Here is an 18277-nt window from a genome sequence, read left to right as displayed (position 1 = left end):
GATCTAGACGCCTTCGGTTTCGGTGACGCATTTAAGCATTGGCTGACTGACCCCCTTCTTGTAGAGTTGGCCCTCAATCAGTGCGAAGTCCCGGCTTCGATGTTTGAGGCGCTTGGCCTCGTTGATGTCGGTTGGGTGGTAGTACCCCTGTAGGAACAGAGTTATTGGTGCCCGCCAGTCTTCGGTCATGATGAGGTTGACTATGCGGTGGCCCTCGCTGTCATTGGTTATTTGGAGCCCTTCGGGGCTCCGGACGGCTGGCGTGCCGATGACATGGTAGAACACGTCGGAGGGCAGGGACTCGCCTCTGGCGGCAGCCTTGGCCAATGCGTCCGCCTCTTCATTCTTGGCCCGGTCCACATGCTGCAAGGTGAATCCCTTGAATTGTCTCTCGAGACTTCGGATGGCCGCGAGGTATTGCATATGTGCGGGGTCCTTTGCTGCATAGTCTTTCTCGACTTGGCCGGCAACTACCTTGGAGTCTGTTCTGATAATGCAGGTGGTGACACCAAGGGCCCGCAGCTTTCGGAGGCCGAGGATGACTGCTTCGTATTCTGCTATGTTGTTTGTGCATCTGTCAGATTCCAGAGCGAAGCTGAGGCGTGCCGCGTATCTGTGCTTGACCCCGGAGGGTGAGGGGATGACTGCAGCGGCGCCTGCCCCCGCGTGGCACCATGCGCCGTCACAGTGAATCGTCCAAACCTTCTCTGCGGACAGGTCCAGCTGTGTTATTGGCCCAGTCCAGTCGATGACGAAGTCTGCCAGGACTTGTGACTTGATGGTTGTCCTGGGCTCGAAATTGATGTGGTAGCCGGATAGCTCGGCCGCCCACTTGGCAATCCTGACCGATGCCTCCGGGTTTCGGAACAATTCACCTAGTCCCCTGTCTGAGGTGACTCAGACCTTGAATGCTTCAAAATAATGGCGCAATTTGCGCGAAGACATAACAACTGCATAGGCAATCTTCTCCAGCTCTGTCATGTTACATTTGGATGGTGTTAGCACTTTGGAGACGTAATAGACTGGGCACTGCCTGATCACGACGTCAACTGTCTGCTCCTGCACCAGTGCCGCGCTGACCGCATGTGGCGAAGCCGCAACATAGAGCAACAGGGGTAGCGAAGAGTCGGGGCTTGTAAGGACTGCCAACTCCGACAGGTACTCTTTTAATGAGGCGAAGGCCGCTGCCTGCTCTGGTCCCCAAGCGAAGTCTTTTGCGGCACGGAGAGTTTTGAGGAAAGGGAGACTTCGCTCAGTAGATTTTGAGATGAATCTGTTGAGGGCGGCCAACCTGCCCGTCAGGCGCTGGACGTCTCTGGCGGACTGAGGAGGCGTCATGTTGATGATGGCCTGAATTTTGGTTGGGTTGGCCTCGATGTCGCGGTGTGATACCAGGTAGCCCAATATTTTCCCTTGGCGAACGCCGAAGACGCACTTTTCCGGGTTCAGGCGAAGTAGTGCGTCTCGCATGTTCGCGAATGTCTCGGCGAGGTCAGCGAGATGGTCCTCCTTGCTCTTGCTGGCGACGACGATGTCGTCCACGTATGTGAATATATTTCTGCCAACTTGCCCTTCGAGCACTGTTTTGGTAAGCCAGGAGAAGGTGGACTCGACGTTCTTGAGTCCCTCTGGCATTCTGATGAAGCAATATGTGCTGAAGGGTGTTATAAAGCTAGTGTTAGCCTTGTCTTCTTCCTTCATGTATATCTGGTGGTAACCGGAGAAGCAGTCGAGGAGTGACATGACTTCGCATCCGGCCGCGCTATCGACTATTTTGTCAATCCGTGGCAACGGGAAGTTGTCCTTTGGGCAGGCCTTGTTGAGAGTGGTGAAGTCGATGCACATTCGCCACTTGCCGCTCTTTTTCTGCACCATCACAACGTTGGAGAGCCACATGGGGTAAGCCACCGGCTCGATAAATTTGGCTTCCAGGAGGCGGTGTACCTCTGCCTTGGCGGCCTCTGTCTTTTCGTCGGACATTTTGCGAAGCCGCTGTTTTTTCGGTCTCACCGAAGGGTCGATACCAAGGCTGTGCTCAATTATGGATCGGCTGACCCCGACCAGGTCGAGGGCTGACCAGGCGAAGACGTCTTTGTTTTTGGACAAGCAGCAGAGGAGTTTCTCCTCTTCATGCGAAGTGAGGTCTTCGCTGATAGTGACTGTCTGCTTGGGCGTGGCCTGGTCGAGGGGAACAGTCTTGGTCCCGTCGTTGCTCTGCAGCTGTGCCTTGCCGTGCTCTTTGTCGGTTGGGCTGACGGACGCAGGGACCTCGCGCTGGGCCGTGAGGCAGTGCACATTTCTTTGTTCGGGGACGAAGTCCCGCTCTATGTTGCGCGCAGTCTGTTGATTGCCGTAGACCGTGATGGCGCCTAACGGACCTGGTATCTTCATGCACAGGTACAGTCCGTGAATGGCTGCCTCAAACTTGTTGATAGAGCCCCGGCCCATGATGGCATTGTACGGATACACCATATCGACGATATCAAAGGTTATTTGCTCACTTCGGGCATTGGGTGCTACACCGAAGGAGAGAGGCAGTTCTATTTTGCCGACAGGAAAAGTGCCCTTGCCGCTAAAACCATACAATGGGTTGTCCAAAGGCTTGAGCAGGCTGTGGCTTATGCCCATGCGGTCGAAGGCATGGAGGAAAATGATGTCTGCTTGACTGCCATTATCGACTAGGACTTTGTGCAGGTCCCAGCCTGCCACGCTGCAGTTGATAACCATGGCGTCGATGTGGGGGGCGCTGCGCAGGTCGACGTCTCGTACGTCGAAGGTTAGCGGTACGTGGGACCACTTTGTCTGCACGACTGGGCTGGTGATGGCAACGTGGTTGATGTTGCGGTAGTGGTCCCGCTTCTGCCGCTTTGTGTCGAAGTCGGTGCTGGACCCCCCAGTGATCATATGAATGACTCCACGATACGGCTGATCGACGAAGTCTTCTTGTTTCGGGGCGTGGGGGTGGGGGATGTTCTGATGTTGCTGGTGTGGAGGTGGGGGTGGGGGAGGTACGATTTGTACTTCCTGGTGGTGTTGGTATGCGTGGTGCGGTGGAGGCGGGGCGGGGGCGTGGATGTAAGGTGGAGGGGGTTGCTGATAAGTGTGCGCGACAACTTTGGGGTTGTCGGCTGGCTGCGCTCGTGCCATCCTGTCTTTGGTGGCCTTCGTTTCTCGGCAGTCTCTGGTTTGGTGGGCGCAGTCTTCGCCATGAAAGATACAGTAGAACCGGCACGGCGGCTGCGCACGCCCCCGACCCCTACCGCGAGTTCCGTTTCCGCGGCCCTGGGGGGGATACTCCTGGCGGCGAGGGGCGTCAGCAGCGGGGTGCTGGTTGGCGATGTTGTGCACTTGCTGCTGATTGCGGCCGTCTCGAGCGGAGTCTGGCTGCGGAGTCCTCGTCCACGTGCGGCTGGACTGTGGAGCATCTTTGGGTTTCCTCTGAGACTCAACCTTGCGCTGGTGGAGCTCTTCGGATTTGGCATATTTTTCAAAAAGCTGATATAATTCCTGGAGGTTCTTGGGCGGGTCCCTGATGCAGTGGCTGTAAAGGACGCCGGTGCGAAGGCCACTGATGGCGTAGTGGATGGCGATCTGGTCATCAACTGAGGGCAATTGTGACTTGAGTGTTAGAAACTTGCGGTAATACTCCCGCAGGGTCTCTTTTTCCAGCTGCTTGCAGAGTGAGAGTTCGGCCAAGGCGTCGGTGTCTGGGCGGTACCCTTGGAAGTTGAGCAGGAATTTGTCCCGGAGGCTTCTCCAGGAGTCAATGGACAGCGGGGGCAACCTGGTGAACCAGGTGAGAGCTGGGCCTTCGAGGGCGATGATGAAAGACTTGGCCATCGTGGCGTCGTCCCCTCCGGAAGATGCTACGGCGACCTAATAGCTCATGATGTACTATGCTGGGTCCGTGCTGCCGTTGTACTTGGGATAGGTCCCTGCCCGGAAGTTGGCAGGCCAGGGTGTCACTTGCAGGTGTGGTGCCAGGGGACTTCGCTCGTCGAGGTAGTTGACCCCTTGGAATGGCGCGGCGTGTGGGAAGGCGTGGTCGCGCTGGGGGAAGTGTAGGTCTTCCATTTGCGCGCGCTGTTGCAGGGGTGGCCTATGCTGCAGGCCGAGGTGGCCTTCGCGTATGTCTTCCAGTTGTGCGCGCTGTTGCAGGGGTGGCCCGTGCTGCAGGCCGAGGTGGCCTTCGCGCTGCATCAGCGCGATCTCCCGCTCGAGGTCCTGGGCCTTCTGCTCTTCGTCGCATATCATTTGCTGCACCTTGGCTAGTGCGGACACGCGCTGGCGCTTGGCCTCCAGTATCTCTTTTTGCCTCTGGAGATTGCGGTTCTTGAGGCGCAGGGCGCGCAACTGTAGCTGTTCTTCCGCTGAGACGCCGAGGACTTCACCGTCCTCGGTGAGGTCCGCGCCCTCTGGGGGGCGAAGCCTGGGGGAGGTTGCGATTGTCCTTCAGGGCCGCAGGTGCGGAGAGCATCGTCTTCGCAGGTGCGGAGAACGTCGTCCTCAGTGGCCTCTTGGTGGGTGGAGTGGGTGAGGGCGAGGGCCTTGCCCTTTTTTGCGGCCAGCAGTGCTGCCTTCGCAGCCTCGTCAGCCTTCGAGTTAACTTTCTTCGGTGCCATCGCGGGTGGTTTTTTCGTAGCACGAACGGTGGGCACCAAATGTTAGAACTTGCTACCAGGAGCAAGGGGATCCAATGCGGGTGAGAGTTGACGTAAACAGGGTTCTCGCACGAGATGGCAAAAGCTCTGTTAATCTAGCCTCCCAAGGGCACTGTGCGGGGGTATTTATAGGTATCTGAGTGCCCAGCGTCCTGTGTTAAGGACGCATGTGCCCCCAGACACCTAGGTTATCCCCGGAATATTCCCATAAAGCGGGGTTACAGACCGTAATTACAGGGATGCCTTTACAAATTAGGCCCGTGATGCGCAGCAGCCACGCAGGGCCTGTTACAATGGGCCGGATTACACGTGGGCCTCTATGCTGGACGAGGTCGCAAGATGGGACGACCTCATCATAGGTCTTCGTCCGGTGACGTATGGAGCGAAGGGTGAACCTGCCCGCTGTCTTGTCTCTGTTGGTCCGACGATTACGGCGAAGGCATCGAGTGAAGGGTGGCGTCTTCGCCTTCGCCGCAACAAAGCGAACTAAATATTATTCCCTGGCGCCACAAAGCTGACTCAGAAACTCCACCTAGATCAAGTCGAAAGCCTCAGTGTTAGGCGGCTCCTCTTTGACCACCTGTTCTTCTCCTCTGGGGGTGTGAGAGAGCAAGGGTGAGCTCACACATGTTCATCGCTTAACAAGTTGTGGGAAATAATGTGCATGAACTCACCAAAGGTGAGAGTTCATGTGAAGTGTAAGGCAAATCAATGTAATAAAGGCTGAAGATGAGCATTACTTTTATAAGTTGGTCAAAATTTTATTAGCAGTTACTAAGTGTAAGTAAATACCAAACCATAATAATAAGAAGTAAAAGTAATAATAAAATAATCCCAGATGCAATGAAATGACAAATTAAATTAAATTCCATAAATTAATCATGTGAGTGTCCGAGCCGCTCATGACCGTGAGCACGGCTAGTATACCAGTTTTACGCTCTGCAGAGGTTGCGCATCTTTACCCACAAATCGTGTTACCCATTTGCCATGAAGTTGATCAGACCCCATACACCTCTACCAAGGAAGCGAGGCAGGGTACCACTACGAGGCTTTTACAAAGTTCCACTAGCTTCAGAAAACCCGCTACAGTTTATAGGAAGCTCCAATGCAGGAATCCCTCGCCTTACCGCCATCGCAACAAAATCAACCCAAGGACCTCCCTACATTGACCACTCCCTTACTGCCCTTGCCCCTTTTGGGTAAGGTAGTCATCCACTACCTTTCCTAGTTAATCAGCCAAGGGCGTCCCATTAAACCCTTGTGGTAGCACTGTTTTCCCGGTGGTTCTCCATGTTCCCATTAACATAATGATTTTGTCATGAATAGTAATTAATAACTGATAACAAAAGTGTAACAATGAGTGATGTATATCTCCATACCGAAAACCACATAAAGTAATAGCATATACTACCCAAAAAAATCAGTGGTAAAACAAGGTATAAAGATAGCCAAAACTAGGGTAACCTATTGGATCCCATCAAAATTAACCTATGCAGATCATTATGATTAATAAGAACATGACTGGGTAAAAAGAAATTGATCAAGGGCATAACTTTCCTTCAACGAGCTCCTGCTCAGCAGTCTCTACCAGCTGAACCCTAGGATCCTCAGTAGCTTGCTCGTCTACTCGCATCAACACAATACATACATAGTATAGAAAAATTAACATCACACCAAACATGTAAATAAAATACACAATAATAATCTAGACATTAAAATAAGATCATAGGATCTGGAATCATTAAATTTGGAGTTATAGATTTTAAGTTATGAATTTTTGAAGTTATCAAGTACCGGGAATAACATAACTCATGTGGCTAATTTTAGTTCAAGTTTTATGGCTAAACAAAGCTACTAAGTGATAGAAAAAATTAATATAAAATTATTGCAACTGGAATGGATTAAAAAGGATTCAAAATGAGTTTTCTATGAATGAAATGAGTTCTAGGACTTATTTTAATACCAAAAACTCATTTATATATTTCTTTTATTCAGTTTACTGTTCCCTAGGTTGCGCGCAATATTTGAGAGAACTGCAAGGGCTTCTGCGCAAGAATTCCTAAGACCCATAGCACTGTTCCTGTGGACCACGGGTTTGTTTCTTAAATAGTTCAGGGACATATATGAAAGAGTGCGCTCGAAGGGGTATCCGACGATCCGAACCGTCAGATCCAAATCGACGCCCAGGATTAGATCAGGGTGAGTTACACATCCGCGCTCAACCCTAGCCGTCGGATCTGGAATTCACCACCTTGATTTAATGACTCGAAGGGGTACGCCAAGATTCGATCTAAGCCGTTCATCTAATATCTACAACTCCCACACTCTCAACCATCCATCTAATCGTGATCGTTGAAGATGAGATCAACGATCCACCGTCCTTCTTCAACCTCTGGCTGCCCAGGCACATACGCCGACCGCGCGCAAGCGCAAATTCGCATGGAAAACACAACGAGTTCAAGGGGAAAGTTTCTCAGGCGCCAGCATGGTGGTAATGTCGGCCCTCCAGGTGCAGCGGCACCACAAAACGCCCACACCAGCGCACGACGCACACGTAATCCGAGCCCTAGAGTCCTAGCCGAAGGAATGCTACATTATGGGTGAAATAAATAGAAGTGGCTGTGCAAAAGAACTCACCCGAGGTCCAAGCGCCGCAGTCAGATCGGTGGCGAAGCTCCAGACTGGTGGAGGTTTGGCCACGCTCGCATGGCACTCACTTTCAGGGTGGTTCGGTGAACCTCGCCTCGCTTCCCTCCATGTCGAGTTGCAGGCATGGCAGCAACCCCACAATCGGCTTTCGTCCACGGTGCGTCGGGGATACGAGTTAAGCTTGGCGGCTGGAAGGGGGTTTTCCATGACACGATAACCAGGTTTATAGAGTGGGCGAGGGAATGATCCTGGTTGGCATCTCGCAGAGCTCGGCGACGGTTGGAGCTGTTGACTAGGCATGCAACGTGCTGCCCGGGCCCAGTTGTCAATGGTGGAGGCCCCGTAGAGGTGAGGTCATCCATGACATCATTGTGACGTTGTTGGGGCGAAGGTGGAGACGCTACCCTTCGCTCCAGGCCTTCGTCACCTCGCTGCACCAACGGAGGCAAGATGACCGGCGCGGCCCACCCTTTGTCCTCCTCATAGCAAGACGAAGGCCTACGACGAAGTCTCTCCATCCCACGTCCTCACCCGACCTAGAGGCCCACATGGGATTCGGCCCACTGTAACAGGCCCCGCACGGAGAAGCGTGTTACGAGCCTGATTTGTAATAGCTTTTCTGTAATGACGGTCTGTAACCCTCCCTTATGGGAATATTCTGGGGATAGTACAGGTGCCCGAGGGCATAAACGTCCTTACATTGGGACGTTGGACACTCGGGCACCTATAAATACCCCCGTACAGAGCCCTTGAGAGGCTGAATTAACAGAGCAATTGCCATCTCGAGTTAAACCTTGCTTGCACTCTTTCCACTCCCCTGTTGGATTAACTTGCCCAGGAGAGCAAGTTCCAACATTTGGCACCCACCGTTCGTGCTACCAACAAACCACCCGCGATGGCACCAAAGAGAGCTAGTTCGAAGGCAGCCCCATCCGTCGACGAAGCCACGAAGGCAGCGCTGCTAGCCGAGAAAAAGGGCAAGGCCCTCACAGACAACACCCCCCAAGAAGCTTGCAAAGACGAAGCTCTCAGCAAGAGACAGCGCAACGAACAACCCACTCCCGAGGGCACACTACACACCTGCAGCTCTAGAGGACAACCACTGGTACCACCCCCAGGCTTCGCTACGCCAGAGGGCGAAGACGCGACAGAGGACGGCGAGGTCATCGGCGTCTCAGCCGAAGAACAGCTACAGCTGCGGGCCCTGCGCATCAAGAACCGCAACCTACAAAAGCAGAAAGACATCCTCGAGGACAAGCGCCAACGTGTCACCGCACAAGCCAAGGTGTGCCAGATGATACGAGACGAGGAGCAGCGAGCCCGGGAACTCGAGCAAGATATTGCGTTCATGCAGAGCGAAGCCCACCATGATCTGCAGCACGGCCCACCCCTCCAACAGCGCACGCCAGCCGGATACCTATTCATACCCCAGCGCGGACCCTTCATCCCGCACGTCGTAGCTTTCCAAGGCATCAACTACCTTGATGAGCGAAGCCCCCTGGCTCTGCAGCTCCAAGCATCACCATGGCCCGCCAACTTTAGGGCAGGGGCATACCCCAAGTACAACGGTAGCACCGACCTAGCACAATACATCATGAGCTACCAAGTCACCGTCGCATCATCCAGAGGGGACGACGCCACAATGGCCATGTCTTTCATCATTGCCCTCGAAGGCCCGGCCTTGACCTGGTACACCAGGTTGCCACCACTGTCCATCGACTCCTGGAAAGGACTCCGAGACAAGTTTCTGCTCAACTTCCAAGGGTACCGACCCGACACCGATGCTTTGGCCAAGCTATCACTTTGCAAACAGCAAGAGAAGGAAACCCTACGGGAGTACTACCACAAGTTGCTGACTCTCAAGTCCCAACTGCCTTCGGTCGACGATCACATTGCCATACACTACGCCATCAGTGGCCTTTGGGCTGGCGTCCTATACAGTCACTACATCCGAGACCCACCGAAAAATCTCCAAGAGCTCTATCAACTGTTTGAGAAGTACGCCAAATCCGAAGAGCTCCATCAGCGCAAGGTCGAGTCTCAGAGAAAGCCCAAGGACCCTCCGCAGTCCAGCCGAACCTAGATAAGGCCTTCGCAATCAGACTCCGAGCGGGACAGCCGCAGTCAGCAGCAGGTGCACAATATAGCCAACCAGCACCCCGCTGGCGAGGCTGCTCGCCGTTAAGAACACCCCCCAGGACCGCGGCGGCGGCACGCAAGGTCGGGGCTGGGGACGGGCGCAGCAACCGCGCAGATATTACTGCATGTTTCATGGCAAAGACTGCGCGCATCCAACAAGGGATTGCCCAGAAACTAAGGCCACCAGAGACAGAATGTCTCGGGCTCAACCAGCCGACAACCAGAGGGTTGTCGTGCACACATATCAACACCACCACCCACAACCATACAACAACGGCCACGCCCAACATCCACCCAACCACTCATACCAGCACCACCAGGAGGTACAAGTCGTACCACCCCGCACCCGCCTCCGCATCACCAGAACCCACACCACCAAAATCACCCCCAAGCACCAAAGCAGGAAGACTTCGCTGATTAGCCGTATCGTGGAGTCATTCACATGCTCACCGGAGGGTCCAGCGTCGACTTCAAGACGAAGCGACAAAAGAGGGATCACTATCGGAGTGTCAACCATGTCGCCCTCACCGGCTCAGTAGTGCAAACGAGGTGGTCACACGTGCCATTAACTTTCGACGCCAGAGACGTTGATCTGCGCAGTGCACCCCACGTCGATGCCATGGTAATAAACTACAGCGTGGCAGGCTGGAACCTGCATAAAGTCATAGTTGACAATGGCAGCCAAGCAGACATCATCTTCCTACACGCCTTCGACCGCATGTGCATCAGCCACAGTTTACTCAAGCCTTCGGACAACCCCTTATATGGCTTCGGCGGCAAGGGCACTTTCCTTGTGGGCAAGATAGAGCTACCCCTGTCCTTCGGTGTAGCACCCAATTCACGAAGCAAATAGGTCACCTTTGACATCGTCGACATGGTCTATCCCTACAACGCCATAATGGGTCGGGGCTCCATCAATAAATTTGAAGCGGCCATTCATGGATTATACCTCTGCATGAAAATTCCGGGTCCGCAAGGCGTGATAACGGTTTATGGTAACCAGCAGATTGTGCGTAACATTGAGAGAGACTTCATTCCAGGTCAGCGGAACGTACACTGCCTTACGACGCAGCGCGAAGTCACCGAGGCTACCCGCCCAACCGCTAACGAACATGCAAAGGCACAGCTGCAGAGCAACGACGGAACGAAGAAAGTTCCCCTTGACCCGGCGACGCCTAAGCAAACCGTCATTATAAGCGAAGACCTGACTTCGCATGACGAGGAGAAACTCATCTCTTGTCTCTCTAGAAACAAGGACATCTTCGCCTGGTCCGCCCTCGACTTGGTCGAAGTCAGTTGCACCGTCATCGAGCACAGTCTGGGCATCGACCCTTTGGTGCGCCCAAAGAAGCAGCGGTTATGCAAAATGTCCGATGAAAAAACAGAAGCCGCCAAAGCCGAAGTACACCGCCTGCTGGAGGCCAATTTCATCGAACCAATTGCCTACCCTACGTGGCTCGCCAACGTAGTCATGGTGCAAAAAAAGCAACAAGTGGCAGATGTGCATCGATTTCACCAGCCTCAACAAGGTCTGCCCCAAGGACAACTTCCCGCTGCCACGGATCGACAAGATAGTCGATAGTGCAGTCGGATGCGAAGTCATGTCACTTCTCGACTGCTTCTCCGGCTACCACCAAATATACATGAAGGAGGAAGACAAGGCCAGTACCAGTTTCATCACACCCTTTGGCATGTACTGCTTCATCAGGATGCCGGAGGGACTCAAGAACGTTGGGTCAACCTTCTCTCGCCTCACCAAGATGGTGCTCGAGAGCCAAGTAGGCCGGAACATTTTCACGTATGTGGACGACATCGTCATCGCCAGCAAGAATAAAGAGGATCACCTGGCCGACCTCGCAGAGACGTTCGCAAACATGCAGGACGCACGACTTCGCCTCAACCCCGAGAAGTGCGTCTTCGGAGTTCGCCAGGGGAAGATACTGGGCTACCTGGTGTCGCACCGCGGGATCGAGGCCAACCCGACCAAGATTCAAGCAATCATCAACATGACACCCCCGCAGTCAACCAGGGACGTCCAGCGTCTGACAGGTAGATTAGCCGCTCTGAACAGATTCATCTCCAAGTCTGCAGAGCAGAGTCTACCTTTCCTCAAGACATTGCGTGGCACGAAAGACTTCGCGTGGGGACCAGAATAGACGGCAGCCTTTGCATCACTCAAGCAGCACCTGTCAGACTTGGCCATTCTCACCAGTCCAGACCCCTCGCTGCCTCTGCTGCTCTACATCACAACCTCGCCATATGCAGTCAGCGTAGCCCTAGTCCAAGAGGAAAATAGGGAGGGCACGACCCGGCAGTGTCCAGTCTACTACGTCTCTGAAGTCCTCACGGCCTCCATGTGCAACATGACCGAATTGGAAAAAATCTCCTGCGCAATCGTCATGGCATCGCACAAGCTGCGCCACTACTTTGAGGCATTCAAGGTGCGGGTCACTTCGGACAGGGGACTGTGAGAACTATTCCGCAACACGAAGGCGTCCGTCCGGATCGCCAAATGGGCAGCCGAGCTCTCCGGCTACCATATTACCTTCGAACCTAGGACAACAATCAAGTCATAGGTCCTGGCAGACTTCATCGTTGACTGGACAGGGCCAACAAGGCAGCAAGACGAGCCTACAGAGAAGGTGTGGACCATCCACTGCGACGGCGCATGGTGCCATGCGGGGGCAGGCGCAGCTGCAATTATCACGTCACCCACAGGCATCAAGCACAGATATGCAGCACGCCCCAGCTTTGCTTTGAAGTCCGATAGATGCACCAACAATGTAGCAGAATACGAAGCTGTCATCCTGGGCCTTCGCAAGCTAAGAGCACTTGGTGTCACCACCTGCATAATCAAGACAGATTACAAAGTGGTTGCCGGCCAGGTCGAAAAAGAATATTCAGCAAAAGACCCCGCACTCATGCAGTATCTCACGGCTATTCGTAGCCTTGAGAGACAATTCAAGGGCTTCACCTTGCAGCATGTGGACCGCGCCAGGAATGAAGAGGCCGACGTGTTGGCTAAGGCAGCGGCCAGAGGCGAAGCCTTGCCCTCTGACGTGTTCTACCATGTCATTGGCACACCAGCCGTCCACAAGGATATTACCACCCAAGTGATGTCAATGAGGCCAAGCACCTCAAGCACCGAAGCCAGGACTTCATACTTATTGGGGGCCAGCTATACAAGAAGGGGGTCAGTCAACCCATGCTTAAATGCGTCACCGAAATCGAAGGCATCCAAATCCTTTGCGAAGTCCACAGCGAAACTTGCGGCTCCCACTCAAGGCCTAGGGCCCTCGCAGCCAAGGTGATCCGTCAAGGATTTTACTGGCCCGCGATAATCTGCGCCACGAATCGGGTCACGCTGTCGTGCGAAGCTTGCCAGAAGTTTTCTCCCCGCTCGGGCAACCCTTCGCAGTTCACCAAGCTGATCGCCCACACATGGCCACTTCAACGCTTGGGGCTAGATATTGTCGGGCCACTACCTACGGCTCAAGGGAACCACAAGTTCACCTTCGTCGCTGTCGAATACTTCACAAAGTGGATAGAGGCCAGGGTAGTATCCATGATAACATCAAAGACCGCCCAGAATTTCTTCTAGCAAAACATGGTTTGCCGATTCGGAGTCCCGTCCGAGCTCACAGTCGACAACGGCAAACAATTTGACAGCCAGGACTTCAGAGATTTCTGTCTCTCCATCGACACCAAGCCCATCTTCACCTCGATATACCATCCACAATCCAATGGCGTCGTTGAGCGCGCCAACAGCAAAATCTTCACCGCCATCAAGAAAAGACTCCTCGACGACAAGAAGGGTAAATGGGCCAACCAACTACCCGAAGTGGTCTGGGCACTAAACACGACCGAATGCCGGGCAACTGGATTCACTCCTTTTTGTCTACTATATGGATTGGAGGCCATGACCCCGCAGGAAATAAGGCATGGGTCACCCCGAACAAGCGCATCAGTGGTCCCCGACGTCGACGAACCTACGTCAAAAGACCTCATCGACGGAGACCGTGTCTTCGCCCTACAGGCCCTCAACAAATACCAGGATCAAACCAAGGCCTGGCGCGACAACGCGGTCGTCCCAAGAGAGTTCGACAAAGGAGACCTCGTCCTCGCCCGGACCACCCAGACAGAGACACGGGGCAAGCTGGAGCCAAAGTGGGAGGGCCCATTCATCGTCAAGGCGAAGACATCCCCTAGTGCGTACAGGCTAGCAACGGCCTCCGGCGAAGAATTAGAGCACTCCTGGAACATTGACAATCTCCGCAAATTTTTTTGTCTAAACATTCAAGGCCCACGTGCCCTTGTAATTCACCAAACAATGTTATTCCGGCCCGCACTCTTTTCCTCCCGGGGGTGAGGTTTTTAACGAGGCGGAGCCCTGTAATATACCTGCAAAAACCACCGCAAAAGCAAACACTCAGACGCAACGTGTCGAAAAAGACTGCTTCGATGGTCTTCGACATTCGACCACTCCGACGTCACCGTGACAGGCAGCGTAGACTACCCTCGCGTGCGAGACTCCACACAAAAGTCGCCTAAGGGTGCAGCCGGAATAGCACAACAAGTGCGTTAATCGAAGTCTTCTACTAAAGACTCTCCATGCAAAAGTCGCCTAAGGGTGCAGCCGAAATAGCACAACAAGTGCATTAATCGAAGTCTTCTAATAAAGACTCTCCGTGCGAAAGTTGCCTAAGGGTACAGCCGGAATAGCACAACAAGTGCGTTAATCAAAGTCTTCTACTAAAGACTCTCCGTGCAAAAGTCGCCTAAGGGTGCAGCCGGACTAGCACAACAAGTGCATTAATCGAAGTCTTCTACTAAAGACTCTCCGTGCAAAAGTCGCCTAAGGGTGCAGCCGGAATAGCACAACAAGTGCGTTAATCGAAGTCTTCTACTAAAGACTCTTCGTGCAAAAGTCGCCTAAGGATGCAGCCGGAATAGCACAACAAGTGCGTTAATCGAAGTCTTCTACTAAAGACTCTCCACGCAAAAGTCGCTCAAGGGTGCAGCTGGAATAGCACAACAACTGTGTCAATCAAAGTCTTTTATTTAAAAGACACTCCACGCGAAAGTCGCCCACGGGTGCTGCCGGATCAACACATGCGAGCAAATATGACCAACAGGTCATACAAATTACAGTTACATACACTCAGCAAGGGCATCACATATTACACCAGCTCAACCTTCGGGATGATACCCATCTCCCTGTAATTGAACAACATTATCCTCAATTCCTCACCTCAAAAAGCTTTCGAAGATCCCCCTCGCCTACGCTCGCCCCAATCGGCGAGGACAACAATTCTCATTTACCAACCCGGTCTACTCGGAGACGGCCACGCTCCATCCCCATACGATGGTGCCTACCACTTCGCGAAAATTCACCCACACTACGTTTTCCCACTACCCTTCGCCAACTACACCCAGTACTCGCACTAGGAAGATCCCCGGCACCCTCCACACGCGACGATGTCTCCGCCGCAGCCACATCCAACGCAACAAAGTAATCCAAGCCTTCATCCGAGGACTCCTCCGTCCAAGGAAATGATCTCCCAGATTCACCATCAGACTCAAAACACTTAGACACAGAACCAAACAAACTATCATTGACAGACACTATGGTTGAGGCCGCCACAAAATCAGTATTGTCAGCAGCGGTTGCTTGCGCAGGCCCAAACGTCGGAACCTGCACAGCAACCGAGGTTCAGTATCACAGAGACAAAAGTTTACACTTAAAATCCCTAAACCCTATTCTACCACCTGCGAAGGCCCGACCACCGCCACGGGGTCTTCGGCAGCTGGTTCACCCATTGCCTTCGAGGCGTCCTCACCCGTCAGCGCAGGGGCTGGCGCGGGGTCTTTGCCAGCTCCAGTCGGCGCGGGGGTCACCGCGGGGCCCTTGCCCTCATCGGATGGCGGCGCCAGCTCCACCCTGATGCCTCAGGCAGCGTGCTATCGGGCAGCGTGCTGTCCAGATCGCCAAGGTCCTCAACCTCTTCGCCCAGCGCCATCTGCAGCAATAGCACATTCATTCAGCAAAACCACACATACCCACACATATAACCACATAAAATGAGCCTTTACCTGATCAATCGCCCGGTCGGACCTCTCCCGGATCGTCTCTCGGCCGTGAGGGCCCCACATCCTGTCGAAAAGCACCCCCGCCGACCGCTTCAGCACCAGGTCCTCGACCTGGAAGATTTCACGTTCGAAGCCTTCGTCCAACTGGTCGAAGACCTCGAAGTGCCCGCACCCCTTGCGGGACAAAGCATTCATCGCCCCCTCGCAGGTGACGAGGGAGGCAAAGGACATGAGGCCCATCACGATTGCCGGGAGCACCCCCAGCTCCTCCTGCAGCCACTCAAGGAAGCGAAGGCCCACCTCTTGGCCGGGTGCTTCGAAGGCGGCGGTCCGCGCACCCAGCTCCTGGTACGCATCCACGAACTGCGCATGCGTCCGCTCGACCTTCGTGCGCGTCGAGGCCTCGGTTTTGTTGACACGGTTGCGCAGGCCGCCGAGCCTCGCCTCCAGCTCCTTGGCGCGTTGGCGGGCGAGACTGGCCTCCGCCCGCGCAAGTTTGGCCTCGGCTTGAGCAGCCTGCGCATCGGCTATGGCTTTGTTCGCGTCCCTCCTCTCCTATGCCAGCTGACGCCGGAGATCCCCCTTCTCGGCCTCCACAGCAGCCAACCTCTCTGTCAGCCTGCAACTTTTGTTTTCCGTAGCCGACTTCTCCCGAACAGCATCCGTATGCTACGCCCGGAGACGCTCAATTTCGACAGCAAACTCCGAAGTCAGGGCGCCTGATGCAACATGGTCGGCGAAGGCGGCCGCCTGCCACCAAAAACCCATGAGATTCGCAACCACATAAAAACAATGAACTATCAAAGTCCAACACGACTTACATGCCTCAGCTGCTGGGAGACGGAGCCCGCCACATCTTTAGCGGCGGCGGCCGACGAAATCTCGCCGCTCACGTAGAAGTTGGACCACGGGTCCTGCGAAGCACCCTTCGCACCAACCGCCGCCGTTGGCGAAGTGGCCACCACCGGAGTCGGGACAACAGCCAGCTGTCCCGCATCCGACCCTGCACCATGATCTTGTTTAAGACTAGGTCCCCGCTAAAAAAACTTACCAATGAGGTAATCCCCCACGCAGATGTTCGTGTCAAAGTTGGCAACACGCGCCGCCGCCATGCGCGCCGACGACGGTGGCCTTCACTCCTTCGCGGGCTCGGCCGAGGGCAGCTTGCCCGCACCAGAACCAGCAGCCCTCGCACCCGCCGAAGACTTGCTGGGCCCGGGGGCGGCCGGCTTCGCAGTCGGTGGTGGTTTGCTACTGCCAGGGGCACCAGACTTTGCGCCTCCCCGCGCCTTCTTCGCATCGCGGAAATGGTCCCCGACCCTAGTGACTGCCCGACGCTTCCACGCCGCATCTTGACGATCCTTCTCCATCACTGCCGATACAACAGCAGCAATATTCCGTCCATAAGGAAAAATCTTCAACTCATGAGCCATACGAGACGTAAATATGTCTTCACTGGCCGCGCGGGGGATCGGAACGTCCCTTGGCCATCGACCCCCGGTAAACTTCAGCATTCGCGCCGAAGACTCCCGGAGCTCGGGCGAAGACAGCCTTCCCCCGAGGGCCGTGCAAGTACCCATTAACACCACAGCAAAATGATCGGAGACCCCCAACCCTTCAGCTGCAGTACCTAATTTTCTCTTCTTCATGGCCGGTGTAGCCTCCCGTGAAGAACCTTCCCCAGCCGCAGCCACCGGCTTCTTCCCGCTGCGATCGACGACCACAACAGCGTCATCCCCGAGAAAGCCGCCATATGGCAAACGATTCAACTCGAAGACCCTATTCAAGCGAACGTTGGATCCACGAATATCCCTACTCCGCAGAGCCTCTGTCCTCGGCACATACCGCCCCACAATCCTCATAGTTCCGTCCTCCACTTCACGCATGAATGCGGCTGGGTCCCGGCCACGCAGATCCAACGTGAAGGCCGGACTTCGCACTTGCTGCTCGCCTAGGGAGGGCATCTGGCGAGGGCATACTTCGCCCAGCGCCCAGCCATGCGCCAAGGGCCACACTCCATAACCGATGAATTCCTCAACCAAATCGCGCTCACTACTCATGCGGGCAGCACACCAAAGGGCCCCTTCGTCCCTATCATCCTCCGCCACCTCAAACGGCGGGAACGCCACATAATAGTGGGAGCACATCACGGCCACCGGGAGTCCTTGGAGGTCTTCGACTTCGCCTCCCGACACATAAAACCAATAATCATACTAGTTGCCCCACTTGTTGCGGGCGCAGGGAACTAGTTCCACAACTTCCGCCGAAGTCTTCCCAGTCCTCGGCGTAAAGGTGCACGATCCAAACTGTGCAATCTTGCTTCCATTTTTTCTCTTCTGCCAGTGCAGACAATAATTCTTGGCGAAGACCTCTACGGAGGGTTAACCGCCATATGACGTCACCGCCTAGACATACTTCGCCAGGGCCACCACGACATTAGGTGTCAATTGGTGGATTGTAATACCCAGTTTGTAAGGAGATATAAAAAGTGGAAATTATTTGATTTCCCTTATCTATATGTATGTGTTACTTCTATTTTACCATCACATGTGAACATCTCACTTAAACAAATAAATAAATAACAAAGACACCCAAAATGACACATGCATCATGCTGGGCTTTTATTGTGTGTGCATTACTTGTGACAATGTAAAAACAATATAAAAATGAATAAGTTAAAACTAGAGTGGAATTTGAGATTTAAAAGGAATTCTAGAATTTAGAAAAGAGAAGAAATG

The sequence above is a fragment of the Zea mays genome, chromosome 7, assembly GCF_902167145.1.
Source record: "Zea mays cultivar B73 chromosome 7, Zm-B73-REFERENCE-NAM-5.0, whole genome shotgun sequence".
Taxonomy (NCBI): Eukaryota; Viridiplantae; Streptophyta; class Magnoliopsida; order Poales; family Poaceae; genus Zea; species Zea mays.
Note: the sequence above shows the minus strand (reverse complement) of the source record.